At 46.9% G+C, this 24,590-nt stretch overlaps 1 pseudogene across 1 annotated transcript in view; it reads right to left on the reverse strand.

Moving 5' to 3' along the window:
• Positions 1–3,407: 3,407 nt before the first annotated feature.
• Positions 3,408–24,590, reverse strand: part of LOC146195162 (cytochrome P450 3A31-like) — a 29,815-nt pseudogene continuing 8,632 nt past the window's right edge. The window contains exons 6-13 of the transcript XR_014705702.1: positions 23,876–23,963; positions 23,472–23,477; positions 22,608–22,680; positions 16,297–16,405; positions 14,653–14,741; positions 13,669–13,809; positions 4,810–4,972; positions 3,408–3,976 (exon numbers count right to left, since the gene is read on the reverse strand). The product of XR_014705702.1 is annotated as a cytochrome P450 3A31-like (transcript). The remainder of the gene's footprint in view (positions 3,977–4,809; positions 4,973–13,668; positions 13,810–14,652; positions 14,742–16,296; positions 16,406–22,607; positions 22,681–23,471; positions 23,478–23,875; positions 23,964–24,590) is intronic.

Here is a 24,590-nt window from a genome sequence, read left to right on the forward strand (position 1 = left end):
GAACGAGCGCAGGAGAAAAGGGAGGAATGTCTGTGTCATTGGCTACAAGGAGTTTTGCAGACAGGGTAGGGACGTCACACAAGACGGTATCACAAAGAGCTAAAAAGGAAACTTCCGCGCGGGCGCAGCCAATAACGGCCCGATGAGTAGAAAGAAAATCGTATCCCAGGATGGTGTCGTGTGAGCAGTGAGACAGTACAATAAACTCGATGGTGTATAAGACGTCTTTGATGAGAACACGGGCCGTGCACGCCGCTGAGGGATGAATGCGCTGTGATGAGGCGGTGCGAAGCGAAAAATCGGAAAGCGTGGCGATCACCTTACTAAGACGACGGCAAAGAGCTTCACTGATGACGGATACGGCAGCACCCGTGTCGACAAGAGCGAGAACTGCGACGCCCTCAACAAACACTTGTATTCCGTTAGCGGGGGAACACGGAGGACTTGAAAAATTCGAACCAAGCGCAGTTCTTGCCCCGGGAACTGCGACTTTTAGTTTCCCTCAACAGCGCCGGTAGAACGTCGGGGAAGAGGGGGCGGGGAACGGCGACGAGGGACGATGATCGGCGAGTTGTATACATTTGATTGTCACGAAATACAAAGTCGGAACAGGGCGGAGTTCTCGGCGAGGGCTGGTCTGTATCGTAGGAGTAGTTCCAGAGGTCAGGTCGAGAAGGTGGAAGGCGTTGGCAGCAAAAGCGTGCGACATGGCCCGGCAGCCCGCAAGAGTAGCAGATTGGCCGGTTGTCCGCGGTACGCCAAGGGTTCGTAGGGCGTTGGCGTACCCTTGGAATAGGGACATGGAATGCAGACCCAGGCAAAGGCTAAGGAAGGTTGGAAGGAGCGGCCTGGTAGGAAAAAGATGCTGATGGCATTAGCGGCCTGACCGCAAATTGGGCGTAAATCAGTGGTTTTGTTACTTGCGCTGGCACGGGGCTGGGCGGAAGCACAGGGCTGGGCGGGAGCATGGAGCTGGGCGGAAGGACATCAGCGATGTGATCTTGCACGGCACGCCGTATGGTAGTGGCCAAAGACGGAGCCATGTCAGAAGCAAGGCGGCCAGTATCCTGTAACTGAGGGACCAGTGATAGCTGGCGGGCGACCTCTTCTCGAACGAAAACTTTGATTTGTTGAAGCAAAGGGCTGTCCTCTGATGGGGTAGAACCGCCAAGCGCCAGTGTAGAGATGGCGTCATCTGTAACACCGGACCGCCGGGCAGAAGCGCGCTTCTTACGAAGCACGTCGTAGCTCTGGCAAAGTTTGATAACGTCACTGACGTGGCAGGATTTTTCACCCAGATCATCTGGAACGCGTCGTCAGAGATGCCTTTCAGGTTGTTTTCGATCTTCTCCGCATAGGACATCAGCGGATCGACACGCTTGCACAGGTCCACGATGTCTTCTATAGAACTGGTGAACGACTCTTCGGCATGCTGAGTGCGCTCACACAAGCGTTGTTCTGCCCGGAGCTTGCAAACTGCAGGGCGGCCGAACACTTCCGCAAAAATCTTTTTAAATTCAGACCAAGATGACAGGTCTGCCTCATGGTTGCGAAACCAGAGGTTCGCCACGTCAGTCAGATAGAAAATTGCGCTACTTAGCTTGGTAGCGTCGTCCCATCTGTTGTAACTACTGACGCGCTCTTATGCCGACAACCAGTCGTCGACGTCTTGGCTGTGCTACTGAAGAGGCACGGATCACGCTGCCGTAGAGCTCCAGAACACAGCACGGTGGTTGGTATTGGCGACGATGTCGAGGCAATGTCGTCCGGAATGCTGGAAGCAGAGGGTAATGTGCGGCTTCTTAGTTGCAGGGTGGACGGGAACGTACCCAGAAGCACCTGCACCAATTGTAGGGGTGTGTTTATTCAGTTGACACAGATGAATCCAGCTGCTCGGGATGAACTCGCAGCGAGGCGTAAGGCGTAGCGATTCACACAGACAACGACCAAATTCTTCATCCTCGAGCGTGCCAGCACGCGATGCATGGCAGTGGCTATGAAGACGAAGATTACCACACATAATATATTTATATATATATATATATATATATATATATATATATATATATATATATATATATATATATATATATATATATATATATATATGTATGTATACATATTTTGTGTTTAATTATCTCTCCCCTAAACAGATTACATTACTAATTTCTGTGATTATTCAAGTAAACGTTAAAAAAAAGACATAAAGTACCATCCCCAACGCTTTCCTTGGCCTCGCCGACTGTTGGCTTCTTTCCTTCATGTATTATAACGAGCACCCTCATTTCCCCTTAATTGATCTGCTTGTAGCTTACGGGGGTCTCGGTTCTGGCAGTCGTGAAGCCATAGGTAGCGTAAGAGGGTTCTAGCACAGCTTTCGCCCTCGCTCTTGATCACGTTCTACGTGACGCTGGCGGTATAAAGGACGTTCCACGTCCGCCGCTATGGCTGAGGGTGGCGCTGGTGAACACTCTCAAGGTTCGTATACAGACAACATAAATACCCAAGAAAGTAGCAGGGGGGACAGCGGCCGATGTAGCTCAGTTGGAAGAGCACCGGACGCGTTATTCGGAGGTCGTGGGTTCGGTTCCCACCATCGGCGCGTTGTTTTTTCTTCTACTTTGTGTTTAATTATCTTTCCCCTAAACAGATTACATTACTAATTTCTATGATTATTCAAGTAAACATTAAAAAAAAAGACAAAGTACCATCCCCAACGCTTCCCTTGGCCTCGCCGACTGTTGGCTTCTTGCCTTCATGTATTATAACGAGCCCCCTCATTTCCCCTTAATTGATCTGCTTGTAGCTTACGGGGGTCTCGGTTCTGGCAGTCTTGAAGCCATAGGTAGCGTAAGAGGGTTCTAGCACAGCTTTCGCCCTCGCTCTTGATCACGTTCTACGTGACGCTGGCGGTATAAAAGACGTTCCACGTCCGCCGCTATGGCTGCGGGTGGCGCTGGTGAACACTCTCAAGGTTCGTATACAGACAACATAAATACCCAAGAAAGTAGCAGGGGCGACAGCGGCCGATGTAGCTCAGTTGGAAGAGCACCGGACGCGTTATTCGGAGGTCGTGGGTTCGGTTCCCACCATCGGCACGTTGTTTTTTCTTCTACTTTGTGTTTAATTATCTTTCCCCTAAACAGATTACATTACTAATTTCTGTGATTATTCAAGTAAACGTAAAAAAAAAGACATAAAGTACCATCCCCAACGCTTTCCTTGGCCTCGCCGACTGTTGGCGTCTTTCCTTCATATAAGAGATGTAAAACGTAGCAAATTTAGTAAAGAACTCAGTAAGTGAAGTTTCCCTGGCGGCAGGAGGCCGTAAAATTTATTCATTCTTTTATATAGGTATGTTTACTCACAAGGATGACTTCAGTCAGTGGTTAGGTGAGGGCGCTACACTAATTGAGGTCGGCGCTGCGGGTTGTCCAGTCTTCGTATGTGTGAATGTTGTAAGCATAGCTGTAGCGGGAGCGGAAGCTCAAGCAGCTGTTTATAGTTTGCGTAGACAGCACCAAGAGTGGGGCTGCGCTGACCATTCGATGCCATGCCACGAACATCGATTGTTCAATATATTTCGCACGTTTTTGTATCCGCCTGAAACATTTAGTTTTACAATTACATTTAAGTCGCGCGGTGCAATTCACTGGAACAAAAGTACAGATAGAGCTCATCGCGGTCAACCAGTAACACCCAGGAAAGCTGGGTATGTTTTCAGCTAACGAAACTGTGAAACCGAAACACTGCATAAATCACGAAGAATCATAGAAGAAGAGGGAGGAGTCTTCATTCAGGATGATTCGCTCATCTCATGTCTGTCGATCAAGCGCCTTCCACAGAGCAGAAATGGTTGATGTTTCAGTAGCCGCCTAAGACAGGGGCATCAAGCGGAGGGAATCTTCTCTATGCGCAGCCATATGCCCTTGTCAGGAACCAGAACGATGAAGCTTGACCGGAAGCTGCCTTGAGTCTGCATAAAATGAGTGAGCAAGTAATATTAGTTTTGTTAGCCACTTATTTCTGGTAAACAGAGAAGGAAACACAAGCTTAAGCACAAAAGTAAAGAAAGACAGGAACACGACGTTTTCCGACCACATAATTTGTTATTTTTATTGAAAATGAATAAACTCGAACCGGGTATTTATTATCCTGCTTACTTCGTTAGTGCACTGAAGAGTAACGGCGTAATGTTTTGCTACTTGCTTCTTACTTAGAGACACCATTTCCTTATATTCACAAGACATTCAGCGTCTGTACGATTACATGTAACTGTAACTGTTGAAGTTCACTTTTAATCACTAACTCAACAAAACTTGGTGCCATGTTAAGAGATTCTATTTCTGGCGCCCTGATGCTCAGGGGCGTCCGTGCAAAATGAGAGTGACAGAAGAGGTGTGGCTTTACAGGCCGCTGAATACAGAAATCCCAACTGGATTGGATTGTTTATAGTCGCCACCACGGAGAGAGAGTGTTCTGTGCAGCGCCAGAGGTCTGCAGAAACATCTATCCAACTAGCGTGCACGCAAGAACTACTGAGATCATTTGTTTGTATGGGTTAACAGCTTTAACATAGCGTTAGTGTGGCACATTGTACATCACGGTAAAGGAAATTTCCTGAAAACGGCAATCTAATAGAGCTGTAATAGACTATATGTGCCCCTGTATGATGCTTGCATAGTTTCTGGTTGCGAGGAAACAGCCTAACCTACAATTGACCTTTCCATTTGTTCGTGAAAAGTTTGCAGTACGGATACAGAGACAACTTTTCTTAAAGCGGCAGGTGGAAATTCTGCCAAGCATCACCTTCGGTTCTTCGCTAGGCGATAGCTTCAGCCTAGATACGAGCGTTGCCAAGGACACCCTGAGCATGAGTTCCGCGTAGCGCAGAGCGATGCAGTTTCTGGGGCCAGCTCCGTACGGCAAGTAGGCCATCGCTGTTATCTTGCGCTTGTTTTTACTGCTGAACCTGCGTCAAAATGAGGGAGGAATGTGCGAATCTCCAGCTAGATGATATGTTCTTATTTTTGTTTCCAAAATAAGTAGTTTTCAAATATTTTTAGTTTAGGACAGTTTGAAATTGATAAGACGTCTGTCTAAGCAGAACAGTTGAAAATAAACTTAGCGCTTCGACCCCTCGCCCTGCTGGTACTCATAAAAGGAGAGTGTATCAGAGATCGTATCAATACTTTTAATGTTGGGAGCTCCTGAATTTCACGCGTGGAAAGTGTTGTTACTTTCCAAGAGACACCAGGTCTGGAAGCGAATTCTCTCTCCTTTCCACAGAAGTATCAAAAGAAGTTCCCGAAAATAGCAAACATTTCAAGAAGCACTGTGTGGGCCAGCAGGCAAAATAAGTTTCCAGCCAAAACCTATAGCAGCCAGTGAAGTGCTTCTTAGTGCAGAATTGTGACGGCTTGAAATTGCTAGACTTTTCGAAGAAAAAATGGCTGCGACTTATTTCGGCTAATACCGGTTATACAAGCAAAAGCTTTGGTTATGTTGTGTTCCCAAGCCAGGTAAACTCGTATATAACCTGTAGTGTACTGAATGAAAGCTCGAATATAAGCATGGCCAGACAGGGTTTGCTGTGGCTTAACTCCTCCGTGCATCCGTGCCTCCTTGCGAACCCCAAGGACACCACAGCCGGATCATGACGACACGAATGTGTCGAGGCCATTTTGAAAGAAGAAGTCACAGGCGGCGAGCCAGGTAGCTAATGGTGGCGCTGGAAGGAAATAGTAGGCAGTGGACTGGAGGGCTGTGTGGCATTGTATCACGCAACGTCGTATATCTGTGGAGATATGCACCGTTACGAATAAAGCTTTCAGGGTGTAGGAAGAACAAGAAGAAGCAGCAGGTGGGCGAAGTAGGAGAAGCGGAGCAGCAGCAGAAGCGAGCTCCGCCGGCTCTGGGCGCTGCAAGTGCGAAGGAGCGCGGCACCAGCTCTACGCGCCGCGCCTGAGGTCAAATCTGGCCCGCCGATAACCTTGGCTCCAGCTAGGCCAGTAAAGCTTTCGCTTTACAAACATTTGAATTGGTCTTGTGGTTTACACTGATGCAGAAGTACTGTGAACACTTTCGCGATAGTAACAAATGGACTTCCAATCCTCCATTCAAAACACGAATAAATCCATAAGAAAGTAAAAACAAGGAAGCATGTGCTCTAGCGCACTCTTTTGTAAAGCCATGGCCTTCTTACCAAACTTTGGGATAGAATTGCATTACTAGAATTAAAGAACAGTAAGAGAAGCTGATTCTCAATTGAAAACATGTGGAGATCCAGCAATTATAAACATTTAATCTGATCTTTTAACTTATTCGAATGGCGAACCTCAAAACGCCTTTTGCAGCCGTTAAATGTTTCTTGCTGTTGCTGACTGCATGAAATAAACATGATTTGAGGAGGGAATATATGTCTGTTGCCAACAGTATACCATTCCGTACGTTTAGTGGTTAAAATCCACTTCAGAGCGTAGAGAGAATGCCGTGGTCTAAAATTAAATGCGCTAGACATGTCACCTCCTTTGTACTTTCTTGCGGGTTTATTCGTATTTACAGTGTACCGGGCGGCGGTCGTTGGTACGTGAAAAAACGTTTTTGACCATATACGGGAGTATGCTTTGAGGATGTAGTGAAGCTGAGCGTGGTTCGGCTGCCTCTCTACTGCTTTTTGAATATTAGAATAGTCCATGAAATCCGTGCCTTTATTCCGATTATAATTTTACAGCTGTCTTATTTCTATTTGACTACCTGCGATGGCCCGTTCACAGGCTGCACATATTGCCTTTTTGGATCTGTTATCAATGGCGAGGCTGGCGAATTGAAAAGAAAAAAAAATTGGGACTCTCAAAATGGCGGCAAAAAGGGTAATTATTCAAAAAACATTCCTTCAAAGTACTCAGTTCAGTCGTTCAGTCGTGTCCGACTCTTCGTGACCCTATGGACCATGTCACGCCACGCTTTCCGGTCTCTCACTATCTTCCGAACATCACATAACTTCGTCTGCAGTGCCTTGAGGATGCCATCTATCCACCGCGTTCGCTGCCTACCCCTTCTCAGGCGACCCTCAACCTTTCCCAACATCAAATCTTTCTCCAGCGACTCCTCTATCCTCATCAGATGACCAAAGTAGCTTAGCTTTAACTTTAGAATTTGACCCTGCAATGCGCAGACAGGGTTTATGGTCGACAATATCGACTGATTTGTCCTTCTGGCAGTCCAAGGAACTCTCAAGAGTCTTCGCCAGCACCGCAATTCAAACGCGTCAATTCTTCGGCGGTCAGCCTTTTTCACAATCCAACTCTCGCATCCATACATCACAAATGAAAAGACCATAGCACGAGTTATACGGATCTTGTTTGGCAGACTAATGTCTCTGCTCTTTACTAGGCGGTCAAGGCTAACCATTGCTCTCTTTCCCAAAAGCAGGCGTCTCCTAATTTCATGGCTGCAGTCTCCTTCTGGGGTAATCTTGGAGCCCAAGAACAGAAAATCTGTCACAGCTTCCAGTTCTTGTCCATTGATGCTCCAGGACTTGATAGGGCAAGACGCCATGATCTTTGTCTTTTTAATGTTCAGTTTAAGCCCAAACGTCTCACTCTCTTCTTGTACGCGCATCAGAAGTCTCTTGAGTTCCACTTCACTTTCTGCCATTAAAGTTATATCATCCGCATATCAAGATACGTTTTCCAAAAATCTTCACTCCATCTGAAGACTCATCCAGACCGGCCTTCCTCATGATGCACACTGCATATAGGCTAAATCGGCAGGGCGACAGTATGCAGCCTTGCCTCACTCCTTTCTCGATCGGAAACCAATCAGTAAGACCATGCCCAGTTCTGACTGTGGCCTCTTGCCCTTCATACAGGTTCCTGAGGAGACGGATGAGGTGAAATGGAACTCCCATCTCTTGGAGAGCTTGTCACAATCTGCTGTGATCTACGCAGTCAAACGCTTTCGCATAATCAATAAAGCAGAAGTAGATGGGTTTCTGTAACTCTCTCGATTTTTCCATGATCCTCTTGCACGTCCGGAGCTCCCGATCTATATACTTCTGCAGCCTACCTTGGAGGATTTTCAACATCACCTTGCTAGCATGCGAAATAAGCGCGATCGTGCTGTAGTTGGAACAATCTTTGGCACTGCCTTTCTTTGGAATGGGGATGTAAACTGACCTCCTCCAATCCTGTGGCTACTGCAGGGTTGTCCAAATCTTCTTACATAATGTATACAGAATGTAACGGCGTCATGGTTGAGGTTTTGAAGCAACTCAGCTGGAATGCCATCAATTCCGCTAGCTTTGTTCTTAGCAAGGCTGGCTAAGGCCCATTCAACTTCACTCTTCAGAATGCCCGGCTCGAGATCAGTAATCACAACCGTCTTATGTAGGGTTTGCACATTCGGGTCCTTCTTGTACAGTTCTTTTGTGTATTCCTGCCACCTCTTCTTTATCTCTGAAGCTTCAGTGAGGTCTTTGCCTCGTTTGTCCTTTATCACGTCCAGCTTAGCACAGAAGCTTCCTTTGATACTATTCCTTGGTAAATTACCGCGTAATTCGGTACACCTTGCCGGAAAGATTATTTTCGCATCTCAGTGTTTGAGTATATACTATGCGACAACTTTTTGTTTTCAGTGCCGAAAAAAGTTAGAGGGTTGTAGAGTACGTGGCACTAGCCAAAAGCTCTGTCTGCAGCCGGCCTTCTGTTAGGGTTGCTACCTGCGCTAGTGCTTTTTTCTGCTACTAGCTGGCCTCATTTATGAAAGGTGGTTGCAACCGTATGTGCCTGAAAAATTTGTTAGGATGAAATTGATTATTTTGACTGCTACTCTATAAAGTTGAAAATGTGACCTATATAAGCACTGTCTTGAAAAACGAGTGCAGCGCGTTTAGTGTATTGTAGAAGTATCATATGTACAAACCACGACTCTTCTACCCTGCTTGGGAAGAGAGGGGACCGACACCTTGGCTGTGCTACCACGTAAAGTGGTCGACGTTTTCGAACTGAATCTTTATTTTTATGGGCTGGCCACACTGTGCAATTTGAGCGATGTGAATGTGGTTCTCGTGCGTCAGAGAAGTAACAAAAGTCTCAGAAAAGCTCGGCTGAAGCGGATAAGAACCAAAGAATTTCTCGTGGGAAGCAATTATAACTCAAATTAACCTTGTAGTGCTTTTGTGAGTGATGTAAAGACAGTACCTTTTGGTAAGAAAGTTATAGGATGGATGTTTCGATTGTGACAGAAAGTGGTAAGGAGATAATAAGATAGTTATAAAGAGTTTACAAAGGAATTGTTTGTTGCCATTACCCCGACACATGCCTGACGAGATGGAGACACAATCGTGTGAAAATTGAGTAATGCTTTGGCGTTTCAACATGGGGGGGGGGGGGGGGGGGGCAAACCCAGATCTGGACCTGGCTACCCGAAAGTACACTTTGTCCATGGCTGAAATGTGGTTTGGAGCTATCAAAGGCATGATCTTGATGTGTCCCGCTCAAATTTGGCCCAGGACACGGTTCAGTCCTTATAGAAACAGTCGTTACTGCGGTCATTTGCTTGTGAAAACATTCAAACCTATATCTGGCAGCGCATTAATTGTCATTTTTTTATTCTCTACCGCGAAAACGTTTTTCATAACGTGCCGTACTAATACAAAACCTCAAAAATGAAGTTAAGTATGACAAAAAAAAAACACAGCAGGCTCTTCAGGCAGCACTTGTGACGGCACAACATCAAGCTTTTTCACCCATAGCATGCCAAGGTGCGGGTGAATAAGATCCCCGGGCGTGCGGGTGGTAACGATTATGGCGATGCTTGATATTACGCGCTCTTGAGATTCCGCTTGCTCGACAGGGACCTCGTTATTACCAGCGCGCCACGTCTGCTGGAACATAATGAGAAAGCAAGAGGCCAGGCACTGTTTGCGCGCCAGTGTGCACCCTCACTCCTTGCCTCGAAGACTTCCGCGCCTAGCTCTAATCTTCGTCCACTAGACCAGTGCCGGCGACGCACTGGCGATGGACGTTCTCTTATCGTGGAGGCGAAAAATTAACTCTCGCGCGGGCAGTTCTGCCTCCTAACGCGAAACTAACCACAGGGATTGTGGAAATGTTGTGCGGATCACGTGTGTTTATGCTAAAGTAATTCTCCGATAGATGAAATTAAGGGATCTCTGAATTTTTGATAGGAGTAGGGGGCTTATTAGGATACAGGCGAAACAGAATACAGTCCAGACCACTTATAACGAATTTGATCGTCACGCGGCATTTATTCGTTGTATCCAAAGTTTGTGGTAAGTGGACCACCTATAATACGGGCAAAAAGAGCAAGCGAGACAAAAGTCAACTTTATTTTTGAAAAAGTCCGAGATGCATGTCTGCTTCTTCAAAGCTGATCTCATCACTGTCGTTTCTAATTTTTCCAGCGCGGTAATATGTTCATCGCCAAGGCCTCTGCTGCACACGAGTTCCTTAAGCGACGCGATGTAACCGTTCGCGGTTGAACCGTTCACAGCAACCGGCGGTAGAGCAGCATCCTCGTCATCGTCCTCGTCGGTCTCTGGAAGGGCTCGCACTTCACGCACAATAGCTTCGTCAGTGCATGGCTCCGCAATGTCGGCGTCGTCATCAGCAGAAACTAAATCGTCCCAGGCAACGTCAGGTCCGGCCAGCTGCGTGTCAACGACGCGTTGCCACAAGTCCTCGTGCGACCGGCCTTCCGGTGGGGAATCTAAGGCGTCCTCGGTGCCTGGGCCCATAAACCCCGCCTTGCGGAAGCAATTTGCTATGCACTTCGCGGTGAGTTCCATCCACGCCGTTTTCAACATCTCCACGGCGGCAAACAAGCTGATGCGAACTGGCATGGCAGCATCAATCGCGATCAACAAGCGTTGGATGACGCGCCGCCGGTAGCACACCTTGAACGAATGAATGATGCCCATATCCAGCGGCTGAATTTTGCAGGTTGCATTGGGAAGCAAGGAGAGCACTGTCACCGCACTCAAGGAAGGCTGCACATGGTGCGCCGCACAGTTATCCAGCATGAGCAGGACCTTCCTGTTTTTTCGTGCCATGTCGCGGTCGAACTCGACAAGCCACTCAGCAAATATGTCACGACTCATCCAGGCTTTTGTATTTATTGTTGCTGTAGCATACGGGCACGTAGCTTCCAAAGCATCGCGGCTTACGTGACTTGCCAGTGACAAAAGGCAGCCGCCGGTCACTGCCGTCCATATTGACGCACCGACGAACGGTTATGCGCAACTTGCTGTTCTTCCCTCCTGCGCACTTGTCGCCTTTCAAGGCATGCGTTTTAGATGGCAACATCTGATAAAACAACGCAGTTTCGTCGGCATTGTAAACGTCCCGTGGAGCATAGCTCGTGATTGTTGGGAGCTTGTCGGAAAGCCACGCATCGACGTCCTCGTTGTTCACAGACGCGACCTCGCCGACGACCGCCTTGAAAACAATTCCGTGGCGAGCCTTAAACCGGTGGAGCCATCCATTGCCTGGGTTGAAATCGGGAAAGTCCAAAAGAAAGGCGAAGTCTTTAGCCTTGGAGAGCATCAGCGGTCCACTGATCGGAACGTTGCGAGACCGGGCGTCAGCGAACCACTTCAGCAGTGCGTCCTCAACGCCCGCGTAGGTCGCCTTGCGAAGGCGCTTTCTAGTCGTTGCGTCGGTATTCAAGGTAGCACCAAGAACCTTTTCCTTACCCTTAGCAATGGTTGAAATGGTCGATTTTGACAGTCCGTACTTCTTGATCAGTTCGCGGTTTTTTGCACCTTGAGCAAGTTCGTTAACAATGGCCATCTTCGTTGCGATGTCGACAGCTTTCCTTTTTGCACCTGAAGAGGTCGGCGTACAGTCCTCCATCGCACCAGGCGCAAGTCAAGCCCTTGGGCTCGCGCTTTGAGGCAGCCGTCAACTGCCCGATCTGGGAAAGGCACGGATGCGGCAACGATGTCAACGCAGTGCCATCGCACAGAAAGTATCGACAGCGCAATGCCCTCAGCGCGGGGTGGCAACGGAGCAACATGTGGAGAACCGGTTTGAGCCGGTAGAGCAGGCGCCTGACTTTCCGGATTGGCGGACGCAGATCACGTGGATGCATCGCAGCGACGCGGGCGGCGCCACCTTCTCTTTCGTCACCGGGCGCGCTTTTTCGTTTACATTTTTCAACGCGCGCTTTTTTTTACTTTATTTTACCCGCAAAGGAGCGCCGGGGGACGCTTTGTTCGCTCTGTGTTCGCGTCGTGTCAGGGGAACTCAAAATGCGCGAAATTCGCCTGCCGCGGGTTCGCAGTCGAGCGAAACCACGCCAAACGCCGCCGGATCGGTCAACTGCGGGGACCCGACAGCTTCGCGTTCGCTCTAACCAAGTGTTGAGGCCACAACAGTTCGTTCTATGTGAGACACTGTGCCATTGCCCCAATATATATTTTGACGGTAGCACCGCCCTCGTTCGTACTAAGCGAGCGTTCGTTATATCTGCGGCTGTTATAAGTGGGCTGGACTGTAGTCATTTTTGGTGGTGATCAGTATTAAGAAATCGGTACGATTTAAGGGCGTGTGTTCAGAAAAACATGTGAGGTAGTTTTTCACCCTCTAATGGGACGCCTAGGCAAATCACTAGTTCTATGCCATCAACAGCTACTCAGAACCATTTTATGACAACTCCGTGGGGAGCGGGCTACTGGCTGAAGCCAGGTGTGGAGCCTTGAGGACGCGGCAGTGTCGATCTAGGTTCAATAGCAAGTGCGTATCCGACTGCGCCCTCTGCGGAGCGGAGGAGGAAACTTTGGAGCACGTGATACTTGGATGTGTTCGATTTCTCCCACCCCTCGCACGGCGTCGCTGCCGGTCGCCCTTGGCTTCGCAGGCAACACGGCTGACACGGCAGAGGGAAGCACCGACGGCGTCGCGGCGTCACATGAAGAGGGGAGCGGAGTAGAATTCCTTGGTGCAGTCGTGGAATGTACGAAGAGACGCCTGGAGTTCTGGTGGACACGAGGAGCAGTGCGGGCGGAGCGGCGCAAAGACGTGGAGTGAACTAACATCTGTACTCTCCTTTTTCCCTTTTTTTTTTTGCTGGTCAGATCCCACTGGGTGATCGCCCGTTCAAAAGGGTACGACCATATCGCCATCGCCATCGCTTGTGGTATTGTCCGGTGCTCGCGAGTATCTGATGCCAGGGCAAGCCATAAAAGTGTGTAGCTTCGAAAATTGATTGAAATTAGCTTTTTGGTAACGCGGGTAACCATCTACGTATAATGGTCCTAAATGTCGCCCTATGATGTCACGGTTAGGGAATGGCATATATAAAGATGTACCACCCCGGTCCCGTGGTCCTCCATTTATACCTTTTCCTATATGCCTCTCACCGAAGCAAGCATCCATTCTTCTATCCATTGACCAAAAATCCCAGTTGGGCATGCCTGGCTCATATCTCTATGAACGCCGCTGAGCGTAGCGTTCTCAAACTTGTTGCTCTGCTGGTACTCCTCCTATTACCCTTACCTGGCACTGAAGAACCAAAATACCTGAGCGTTTCTCGAATTCTGGCTTTTTTTTTACAGTTTAGGGTAAGCAACCAGAATCTTCTACTGGACTCAGCCGAATTTTGTTTCCAGGCCAACGACAGTGAAACTGGCCACTAAGATACCTTTCCGGGTCGAACTTCTTGGGCTCCTCCCAGAACCTTGGATCGTAGTGCATCTTGAGAACCGGTACTCCAACCACTGTTCCTTTAGGAAAGCGCATGCCTCTGTATTCGTAGCCGTCATCGCATTCTCTTTGAACAAACCTGAAACAGTTATTTCCACCTAGTTAAGATTATGCCCTGCATGCAAGGTCTTTACATCACAGCCGAAAGTACACGTCACTGGAATAAACTATTCATTTGAGGCCCTCTTAAATGCAGCAACTTTACGCTTCGAGCAATACTGAGAAAGTGAGACTATTTTGGCCTTTAAAACTTCCTAAAACTTTGTAAGCATTTTCTCGAATTTCTAACCTCAAATTCCTCGAACAAGAAGAAATTTTCTTAAATGAACATCACTCTACGGCTTCGCATACTCGGCACTGCACGAGGAATGCGAAAGCATAGCTAGGCTGAGGCTATCGTTACAATATCTGCAACATGAATTACTACTGGGGGGACAGTAACTTCACGAAGATGCTTAGATTGATGAATTCTGGTTTTAGAAAAGCTGATCTATACCTCCTTTTCATGTGGGCATGTTCATCATATAGAGTTACTCGTCCAGGGGCGAAAGTATGGGCTGCTGTTTAGAGAGGTGGAATTCAATTTCATTTTCATGTTTTTTCTTCAATATATAGGGCAAGAACGGTCATCGCATGTAGAATGTCTCGATTGTCTTACCCCTCTCATAAATCCGCCTCTGCGATGCTGAAAGAGCATCTGTTTCTTGCAATTTTGTGACTATTCTTGAAGGCAGCTTAATATCACACTATATGATTTGCTTTGGAGGGAAGGGCGAATACTGTGAGGTCGTTCATGCTAATCGAAAAATATCAGCTGCGCCTCGCTCAGTGACAAACATCACCTTCTGGTTCTTCAATGGCGACATCCCTGTAAAGCGGCACACTATGAACAAGCAGATAGGTTCTCACTAGCATAACTTACCCGTGAAGCGAGGGGTACAAGCGCAATGTTTCCGATATCACCTGGCCGAGATACTCCATCTCACACACATTGTCGTAGCTTAAGCCGCCCTGCGTGATGTGATAAAAGAACCATTCTGTATTGACTAAGACACCTCCTAAAATCGCAGTCAAGAAAAACCACGGTGCCCACGAGCGCGGAGTCACGAATCGAAATAAAGCCCGAGCAAGCAATTCGATCAGCAGCATTTAAAATCACTGCTAAATATATAGCTGGTAGAATTCAAAAGCAGATGATAGAACATTCCCTAAAACATGCTGACGTAAATGATATATGACAGTTCACGTTCATATGGTCACATCAAAAGAGCAGTCTTTGCCGAAGCCGTACTAGAGCGGGTGTTTAAAACTATCGACAGAGCAGAGAGGTTGTAATTATAAAGCCTGAAATGCTTTCTCTTTCTTCAGATTATAGTTTACGGCAGTGGTGCAATACTTATGCTAATTCTGTCCACTTCAATTGCTTCCATTAACCGTGAACGCATTTGCGACACAAGCGTTTTTGCCTTGAAATTTGCACGGTTGTTTTCTCAATTTAAGCTGACTAGGATTCTCATAACGCTGCCAAAGAAAACGACACATTTTCACGACTGAACAAAATCGATAATTCAGAAGCTAAAACGAAATAAAGGAACTAAGCGTGTATACGCTTGGCAGTGTCCGGCTTAGCACCAATTTCTCTTAGTGTCGTAGCATATGTGAATATGTGCACAAGGAATATACTCAAATGTTTTTTTTTTCTTTTGGTAGACCAGCTCTAAAGAGATGCCAAACGTACAACAAATGCTCCGAGACTGCGGCAAAATACTGATCTTATGGTTAACGGAATACTTGGCTTTAGTACAGCGCTACATGACGCTGCCTAGCTCTGAAAACCGGTGGTATATAGTCGGATACAACTTAAGTCTGTAGTAACCACCATGCACAATTCATCCGCACTGTGTCGCTGTTAGTATTTCTGGGTTCGGAAATAAAAGGTAAGTGTCAAACCAACTTGCTAGCTCAAGAATCATGATGCCTTTGGCTGGTTCGGTATAGCGAAATATTAAAAACTGTTTTTTTTTTTTGGCTGTTCAGCGCAGCAGCACCCATGGTTAAGAACTGACGTTTTTTTTTTAAAGTTCCATCCCACTACAGTCGAAAACAGTGCTGTACTTGGTGCATGTCGCGTTTCGCTGCCAACCACTCATATTTGGCTTCAGTTGCGGTTGCCATCGTGGAGCGAAATTACATCTTTTCTTTGAATTATTATTAACCTCGGCACATATCTCGATCTAAGGTTAAAGGTCATACATGTTAATTGCGTAGCGTGAAAATGCGTGAGCGAGTTCAGCTTGTTCTCAAAATAATTAGGCGCTGTGAGCGCCGCAAATGCTTAATTCGACAGCACTTCTGGACTTTGAACAAAGGCTAAAAACAAAAAAAAAACCACAAAAATTACGAGCGTCGACTACGGCCAGAAACGATAACTTTCATAGTATTGATATCGCTTTCGACAACATTTCTCATTCATTAAATAATGCTTACACCACTTCGCAAGTGTTCATCAAACCAACTGAACAATGAATAAATCATGCAAATATATAAGAAATTATCGATTACGTACATCTTTTGATAACACGTGTAGGACTTCTTGCCTCAAACGGTCCTGGACGTCTTGATGCATAGCCAACAGGTATGTGGCAAACGCTAGTGGCGACGCCACCGAACTAATCCTGAAAAAGCGACGAGATGCACGAGCGTTGAACTTTCCATAGGACAGAATTTTACGGCATAGGTCACATAGAAGGTTTGTCATTGCTGGTCGCTGGTACATTATGAGTAGGGATATTTCTATGCTTTGTGCACTATGTACCGTACATACCTAGGTCTAACGTGCGCCCATTTTACTTGACCTAATGGCAGAGAACCTGGAAGACCTAATTCTGACGCGCATGTGGCCGATTCCCATGACCAAGAAAAGAACATCTGCAAGCTCCGATTATAACGGCCATATGAATTCCGCGAATGAAATACAGTTGAACCTGGATATAACCAAGTCGACAAAAAGTTCACAATTTTTCGTTACATGCAGGTTTTCTATGAAGGCTCGCACGAATGATGCAGAAACGAAACCGAAAGGCTTCAGATATCAGTGAAGGTGAACTCACCCTTCAGGCATTTATTTGACAGTACAAAACTGCGTAATCTCTACTTGTTTCCGCGCGAGCGAAGGCACAACACGGCGTTCCAATCAAGCTAAATCATGTAATGCTCCTTCGTCGTCGCGCGAGCTGACGAAACGGTGCAATACTTTGATTGCGTTCATCACCTCCTTCGCAGTGGGCACGTCACACAGATCTGTCTCACAGGAACCATCATCACAGACATCAGGATTTCGCACGCTTTCGGCAAGTGCCTCATCATGCATTTCTTCCGTAGCGACGGCGGCGTTGTCGGCAAACAAAAAGTCGCTCAGGTCGACGTAGTCGGGGACATCACCTTTGCTGCGTAGCTCATCCCACGCTTCGGCCACATCGGATGAAGCTGAAGTCTCTTCTTCATCGTCGTTGGCACCAGCTTGTGCGTTTTTTGTAACCCCTGCCTTCATAAAGCACTTGTCAATAACTTCTGCCTTGACTTCTTGCCAGGAGGCACCTAGCACTTCAACTGACTGATAAATATCGATCTTCAGCTCCCGTTTCAGACGGATGTTCAGAAGAAGGTTCTGTGTCAGTCGGCGCCGGTAAGAGCATTTAAGACTGTTGATTATTTCTTTGTCCAGCGGCTGTATTAATGATGTGCAATCAGCTGGGAAGTAGTGCAGTTCGATGCGAGACAGCTGCAGGCCTTCAACATGGTGCGCAGCGCAACTGTCCAGACGTAGGCAAACATGATGGCCTTGCTGCTTGACATCCTGGTTGAAGTCTTTCTGCCATTCAGAAAATATTGTCAGAGTCATCCACGCTTTAGTGTTCACCGTGTATTTCACAGGCATACGTTTCGTCCCCTTAAAGCACCTGGGACGGGCACTTTTTCAAACAACCAGCAGGACTCGCTTGTCAGTGCCGTCGAGGTTGGTGCACAGTAGAACTGTTACGCGGAGTTTGCTCTGCTTTCCGCCGGGGCAGTCATCTCCTTTAAGCGCTAGCACGCGTCCCGGAAGCATCTGATAAAAAAGAGCAGTCGCGTCGGCATTATAGATTTCAGCCGCTTCGAAGCGACCCGTCTCGTGGGCATAATAGATTTCAGCCGCTTCGAAGCGACTCAGTATTACAGGAAGCGTGTCAGTCACCCATAAAGCAGCAGCATCGCTGTCTGCAGAGGCAGATTCGCCGCAGATAACTTTCCCGATGACATTGTGTCGGTTCTTGAAACCTTCTAGCCACCCGTTGCTTGCCTTGAAGTCATCATGGTCCAAGATGCACGCAAAATCGTTCGCCTTCTGTTGTAATATCGCTCCGCTTATGAGCGCATTCCTAGCTCGCGTGTCCAAAAACCACGTGAACTCTTCCTTGTCCACATCATCATATGTTGACAGTTTCAATCTTTTCTTAGCCTTTGTTTCCGACTCTCCTGCACTTCTAATCTTCTCTTCCGCACTCAAAATTGTTGACAGGGTGCTCACTGGAATCTTGAAATGAGTGGCGACGTCCTTCTTCTTCTCGCCAGCGGAGACCACACTTAAAATGACAAGTTTGTAATGACAAAACTTTTAATTTTTGGCCGTTGAACTCATCACGACGAACTGACGCCGCAGGTACAAGCGGAGCCCCGTGAATGCAGTCAGAAAGGCTGGCCTAGCACTTCCGAAACACGTCGGGTGAACCAACACCGCAAATCCGCAGACACACGAGACGTGCACGAGACGCAGAACAATAGACAGGATGGCGAATGCACAACGTGCTCAAAAATAGCATGTGCAACACGCACGTACAGTACCTACAAAAGAAATGATGATTATGAGTCTGTGGTCTTTCTCTTCGTATCGGGAGATCAACGGGGTCCCTGGATCAGAACAATAAGTTGTAAAAAAAAGAAAAAAAAATCACTTAAAACACGCATACACATTGTCGCACAAAACACACACTGGCACAAATTCACGCACTGGCACACACGCACTGTGGCAGCCACTGAGTGCGATGGTCAGTCGTTTAGCGGTCATCACCGAGTTATCTGCCACCACTGTTGCAGCCGAGCCTTCGTGATGAAAACACTGCGACATGCGATAGTGTTCGTTTCGTTGTCGCTTTCGTCGCCCGCCTTGGAGCCCAATGCGCGGAAGAGGGTGGCGCCATCTGCGTGTCGAGGAGACAACCAGTCGCAGTAGAGCACCAAGTGTTCTAGGAGCTCCTCAGGTTTCTCGCAGGCTCTGCAGGTGGCGGCTTGTGCCTCGGCGGAAGCATCGAAGTGGCGGCGGTACACAAGTGCGCGCAGAGCTCCGGCATGCGCTTTGAATAGAAGGGCACTACCCCTGCTGTTGTCGTACACGAGTTCTGGTGCAATATCCTGCTTGTGCGTGCGGTACATATGGAGTGTTGTTTTGGTCTCCATAGCGGACTGCCAGCGGCCGCTCTCTGCTGCTTGCACCAGGGTCCGAACCGCGCGTCCCCTCTTCCGTTCAGTTAGCTCGTTGTTCTCTTGGGTGGAATTTTCAAAGAGACTATACTTGCAACGCAACCGCTGTACCCGGGACCATCATCGCGTTCTGGTCTCCTTAAAATGGAGGTACCGAAACACTCGTCGTGGCCATCGTGAGTCGGGTAATATGCGGAGCCGTTCCTCGAATGCAATTTTACTGCTGGCCTCTCGTGCTTCGGACGACGACCAGTCGAGGTCACCCTGAATTGCCTCAATGGCAACTGGCCCGTGGCACCCCAGGGCTACTCGGCCAATTTCGTGTTGACCGCGCTCCAGCCAAGCCCGCGTGGAGGCCAATATGCATACCACAGCATTCTCGAACGTCAGGACCCGAACGTGCACAGCCTTCCACAGTTCGTGGAGTATCACGTATCGGATGCATTCTCATAGGTACCGTTTGCGCAAAATACAGCACGCTCGCTGGGAGGAACGTCGCACGTGCTCTTGTGCTGCATATACGTCTCCCTGAGCACTGATGTTAACGCCGATGTACCTGTAGGTGATGCAGGCATTGCGAAATCCGGGGGTAGACGAGACATGCGTGAAAGTGCTGGAATATATGTATAGTGGTTTCACAGCAACCATAGTTCTGCCCAATTAAAGTAACAAAATTCCCATAAAGAAAGTTGTTAGGCAAGCAGGCACGATCTCTCCAGTACTATTCACAGCTTGCTTAGAGGAAGTATTCAGAGACTTGGAATGGGAGCAGTTAGGGATAAGGTTAGATGGAGAATACCTCTGTAATCTGCGATTTGCTGATGACATTGCCTTGCTCAGTAACTCAGGCGATGAATTGCAAAGAATGATTAATGACCTAGACAGGAAAAGTAGAAAGGTAGGTTTGAAAATCAATATGCAGAAGACTAAGGTAATGTTCAACAGCCTCGGGAAGGAACAGCAGTTTACATTAGGTAGCGAAGCACTGGAAGTAGTAGGCGAATATGTCTACCTAGGGAAGGTAGTAACCGCAGACCCGGATCATGAAAAGAAAATAACAAGAAGAATAAGATTGGGATGGAGCGTATTTGGCAAGCACTCGCAGATTATGACTAAATCGTATTCAGATATGTTGCGCAAACAACACAAACACAAGAGAAGAGACACAACACACGCATGTGTGTTTGTCTCTTGTGTTTGTGTTGTTTGCGCCACATATCTGAATACGATGCAGCACCAAATAGCCCCTCAAGCCTTTATTTTGAGATTATGACTAGCAGCTTACCGGTATCGCTCAAGAGAAAAGTATACCACAGTTGCATCTTACCTGTACTCACCTATGGGGCTAAAACGTGGATGCTAATCAAGAGGATTCTACTTAAGTTGACAAAGCAGAGGGCTATGGAACGAAAAATGGAAGGGGTAACATTAAGAGATAGGAAGCGTGCAGATTAGGTCAAATAAATAACTCGAGTTACTGACATTCTAGTGGAAATCAAGAAATGGGCATGGACAGGACATGTAGTGCGAAGAGAGGATAACCGATGGTCGCTTTGGGTATAGGGTAACAAACTGGATTCCAAGGGAATGAAAGCGTAGCAGGGGGCGGCAGAAAGTTAGGTGGGCGGATGAGGTTAAGAAGTTCGCAAGGGTCAAGTGGATGCAGTTAGCACAGAAACGGGTTAATTGGAGAAATATGGGAGAGGCCTTCGCCCTGCAGTAGGTATAGTCGAGCTGATGATGATGATAATGACCTGTAGATGGTGGTCTGAGGTATAGGCTCTCCGCTTGGCAGACTGCAGCCACTAATGCCACCTGGTGTTGCTCTATACTACCTACGCTTTAGGAGGCTGCTGCGTTAGCCATGGAGCGGCGCTAGAAGATAATACTATCATCCTCATCGCCAATTTTGCTTGACTTCTGTGATTACAGGCGTTCACGTAGCTGCTGGCTTCTTAGAGTTCTAATATTCACTAAATTAATGCATTTCGTCGGCCAAATTTCCAGTAAAAGCTCGAAAAATAGTGACTTATCAGCTTTGTGAGTTCTTTACATCAAGTTTGACCGCCGCAATGCCTTAGTTACATAGAGGTCGAAAATACATTGGCTTCAATGGGTGTGGCATGAGAACTTTAAAACCTTCGTTAAATTCAAGAATTCGTTACATAGAGGTTCGTTACATCCAGGCGCAACTGTAAAACACGTAAACATTTTCCTATTTTCAGGTAGAAAAAGGCTGTTTATTCTCATTAACTTAATCACTCAAGCCCGTACTAGTTTAGTTCAAGGGGCTTCCCCTTGAGCACCTCGGTGTGTAATCCACCCACATCTGCCTCGTGAAATCACCCAACTCATACTCAAGGTCTGGAAACCTCCCCGCTTGCGGACCGTGGCAGCCTTTTCTTGATATCTTGCTCTCAAATATTCAGTCATGGACACAAGTGTCAGTTGTTCCAAAATGGCGGGCTGCTTCACTATTGCCACTCTCTTGAGCGCTTAGATTAACTTTACATTTAAAACTGTTCTTGTGGCGGACACGATGCATTTTCTTCGCCGCTGCGGCGTAATTCTTGGAGAAGAGAGGTTACGGATAGGACAACAGCACCACACCGATTGCAAATGGTTCCTTCGATGTCGAAAATGACGAGCAAACGATTTGGTATGGTTGCCAACCGCATTTGTGAGCTGCCGCACCCGCATTGTGGCGATGGCAATGGGCAGCTATAGACTAGGTTCAGTTTACTGGAATCTAACGCGCAGGTGATTTTGCTTCCGCCCAAAAAAGATGTGCGTTAGAATTGGATAAACACTGTATACGTTTGTAAAATACGCGTCCTGCTTTGAGTTTTGGAAATCGCGCATCGGATCGCACTTTTAGCCAGATGCTTACGGAGAGCAATACTAAAACTATTTGATCCTCCGCTCTGCATGAAGCTTGAAATAAGCTAAATACTTTCAGATCTTAGTTAATTATTTGCACACGAGTATTATTTTACCTTATAATGCCAATAAGTTGTTTTCGCAAAGGAGAAGTTGTAAAACTTTGGACTGCTGATGCCCTGCAATACTTGTAGTTCATTAAAGTTTGAGATAAATCGATCAGCACACTCGACGCATTTTGAGGCATTCTATGCTCATTTAATTATTTAAAGTTAAAGTTCCCACTGAGATTAAAATAAAAACGTATTGATGATTTTCCACCGTTGAGGGAGATAGCCGTAATAAATGCATTTTATTATCGAATTACACTCGGGACACTGCGTCAAAAGTGTAGCTAAGAGTAACTTCATATGAAGCACGCAGGCATGCTTGTAAAGGCGTGGGAATAAAATGAAACGTTATCCAACGCTTACTACTCACGCAGCAATTACGAAAAGCGATCCATTCGACAGCGTTCGAGTGCGACACGTTGGATGCGTTTTGTTTGTCGTGCCTGTAAGTACAGAGGTGCGCAAGGAATTAGCCACTCTTTTACTTGCAAGACAACTTGTAGATGCTTTTTTACTGCCTTCGCATAAGCAAAAAATGAGCGTGAAAAAATGGCGTGCTCTAAATTTAGCGTCCTTGTTGTATATGTGCAGAGTATAATAACCCAGTGGGCGGCACAATTACGTTTGCGTAAAGTATTCTTGGTGTTTTGTCGATATGGGAAAACCGCTCTTGAAATGACTGCTGATTACACCGTGAATTTCGCTGCATAGTTTCGCCATTGAACTTTGAAGTCGTGATAAACACAGCTACGGCGAAGGTAAATTTATCACTTTGCAAAGTTTTGTTGCAAACTGATTACAATGATGTCATACCAGCCAAAAGTAGCAACATGTCTTTTAGCATTGCACGTAAGCTTTATACTTTTTTCGAAAACATTCCATTTCACATTACTGCATGTTTTATTTTGTTTAATTTCATAGCGAGCAGGGCCGACGCTATATTGCAACAAACGATATGAGGTACAGCGTGCGCCATTCTTAGAGGGCACAATGCAACGCGTGGGCGCCGTCTCTCGCGGAGCGCCGCCGCCGATACCCGGCGAAAATGCGACACCATGAGTATGCACGAAAAGCGCAGCAGCCAGCCATGCTTACCGCACATGCCCTTTTGCCGGGGATTCTCGCATACTGTCGGCTGCTGCGCGTTTTCATCCTGTCAATAAGTACGACGCATACTGTTCGTCTTCTGTCCACGGCCAATACTAAAAATATGACTTGGAGCCAGCAAACCAACAGCTGTCTTTAAAAATGGGAAACAAAAAACCCTGGCGTAAAAACTTCACATACAGAAAAGAGAAAGAGGCAAAGAGACAACGGACAGGTGCCAACTTCTGTTTATTTCAGAATACAGGTGCATCCATTTATAGCGTCAAGCTACGCCCACCTAACAAAAGGTGCATTATCAAAGCCGTAGGTTTGATGTGTGTGTGAAGTTTTCGCGGCAGAATTTTTTCCCCGGTTTTAAAAGATGTTAGACCAACTAGCCCGGCAACGTGCTTTATTGATGCCAACACCTAGTATCCGTGATTGCTCCCTCGCTTTTTTAAACAAATTGCACGTAGCGGGAAAATGAATGCAAGTAATTCAGTGTTACATCGACCTAATGCAGCTCTTAGGAAGCATTTGTGGCCTTACTACCTTTTCCTTTGTCCGAGTGGGGCTTTATTAATGGACTGTCTTCGGATTCTGCGTCCAAAAGCATCTGCAGAAGGTCGTTTCGGTCCCTCTGCGAAATACAAAAAAAAAAAAAATGTTGCAACACGCCCATCACTGCACTTGGCAATAACTTCATGCATTTGTATGGAGATGCTGAAGCTAACGAACATTTAGCGCTTCGAAGGGCTTAGCGACAAATGCAAATACTTTTAATAACTTTAGACAGAGCCACAAACAAAAAAGCTTTCGTTTTCTTGAGAATTCGAAGTAATAGGACTTCTCTTATCCCGATTGCAACGCAAGCGTTCTAGCTTCCAATACACCAGGCGTCCCAGCTAAAGGTAATTGTGGTTTTTACAATGTAGCTGCAGCGAGTCACATGGCTAGCTTGTATTTTCTCTTTGCAAAGTTTATTCATTACCCAGAACTACTTAGCTAACTTTGAATATCTGATTTAGGAATAAACCACGTATTAGAAACTGGAGATCGGCTTGAGGAACAGGTGCATACGCTAAGCGTACCCCTTGGCAGTTTCATTTACAGGTTCTGAAAGCTAGCATTTGAGGGCCGCGGGCGCATGCCTCTCCCCAAGTGCACATGCGTAAGTCCCTATGGGAATAGCGCGCAGTGAACGTTCTCTGGAAACGCATTATGGGCCGCTAAAGCAGCTCCATTGTTGCGCGCAAGCTACTGCGTG

This window comes from Amblyomma maculatum, chromosome 3, assembly GCF_055883805.1.
Source record: "Amblyomma maculatum isolate TAMU_Amacu chromosome 3, ASM5588380v1, whole genome shotgun sequence".
NCBI lineage: Eukaryota > Metazoa > Arthropoda > Arachnida > Ixodida > Ixodidae > Amblyomma > Amblyomma maculatum.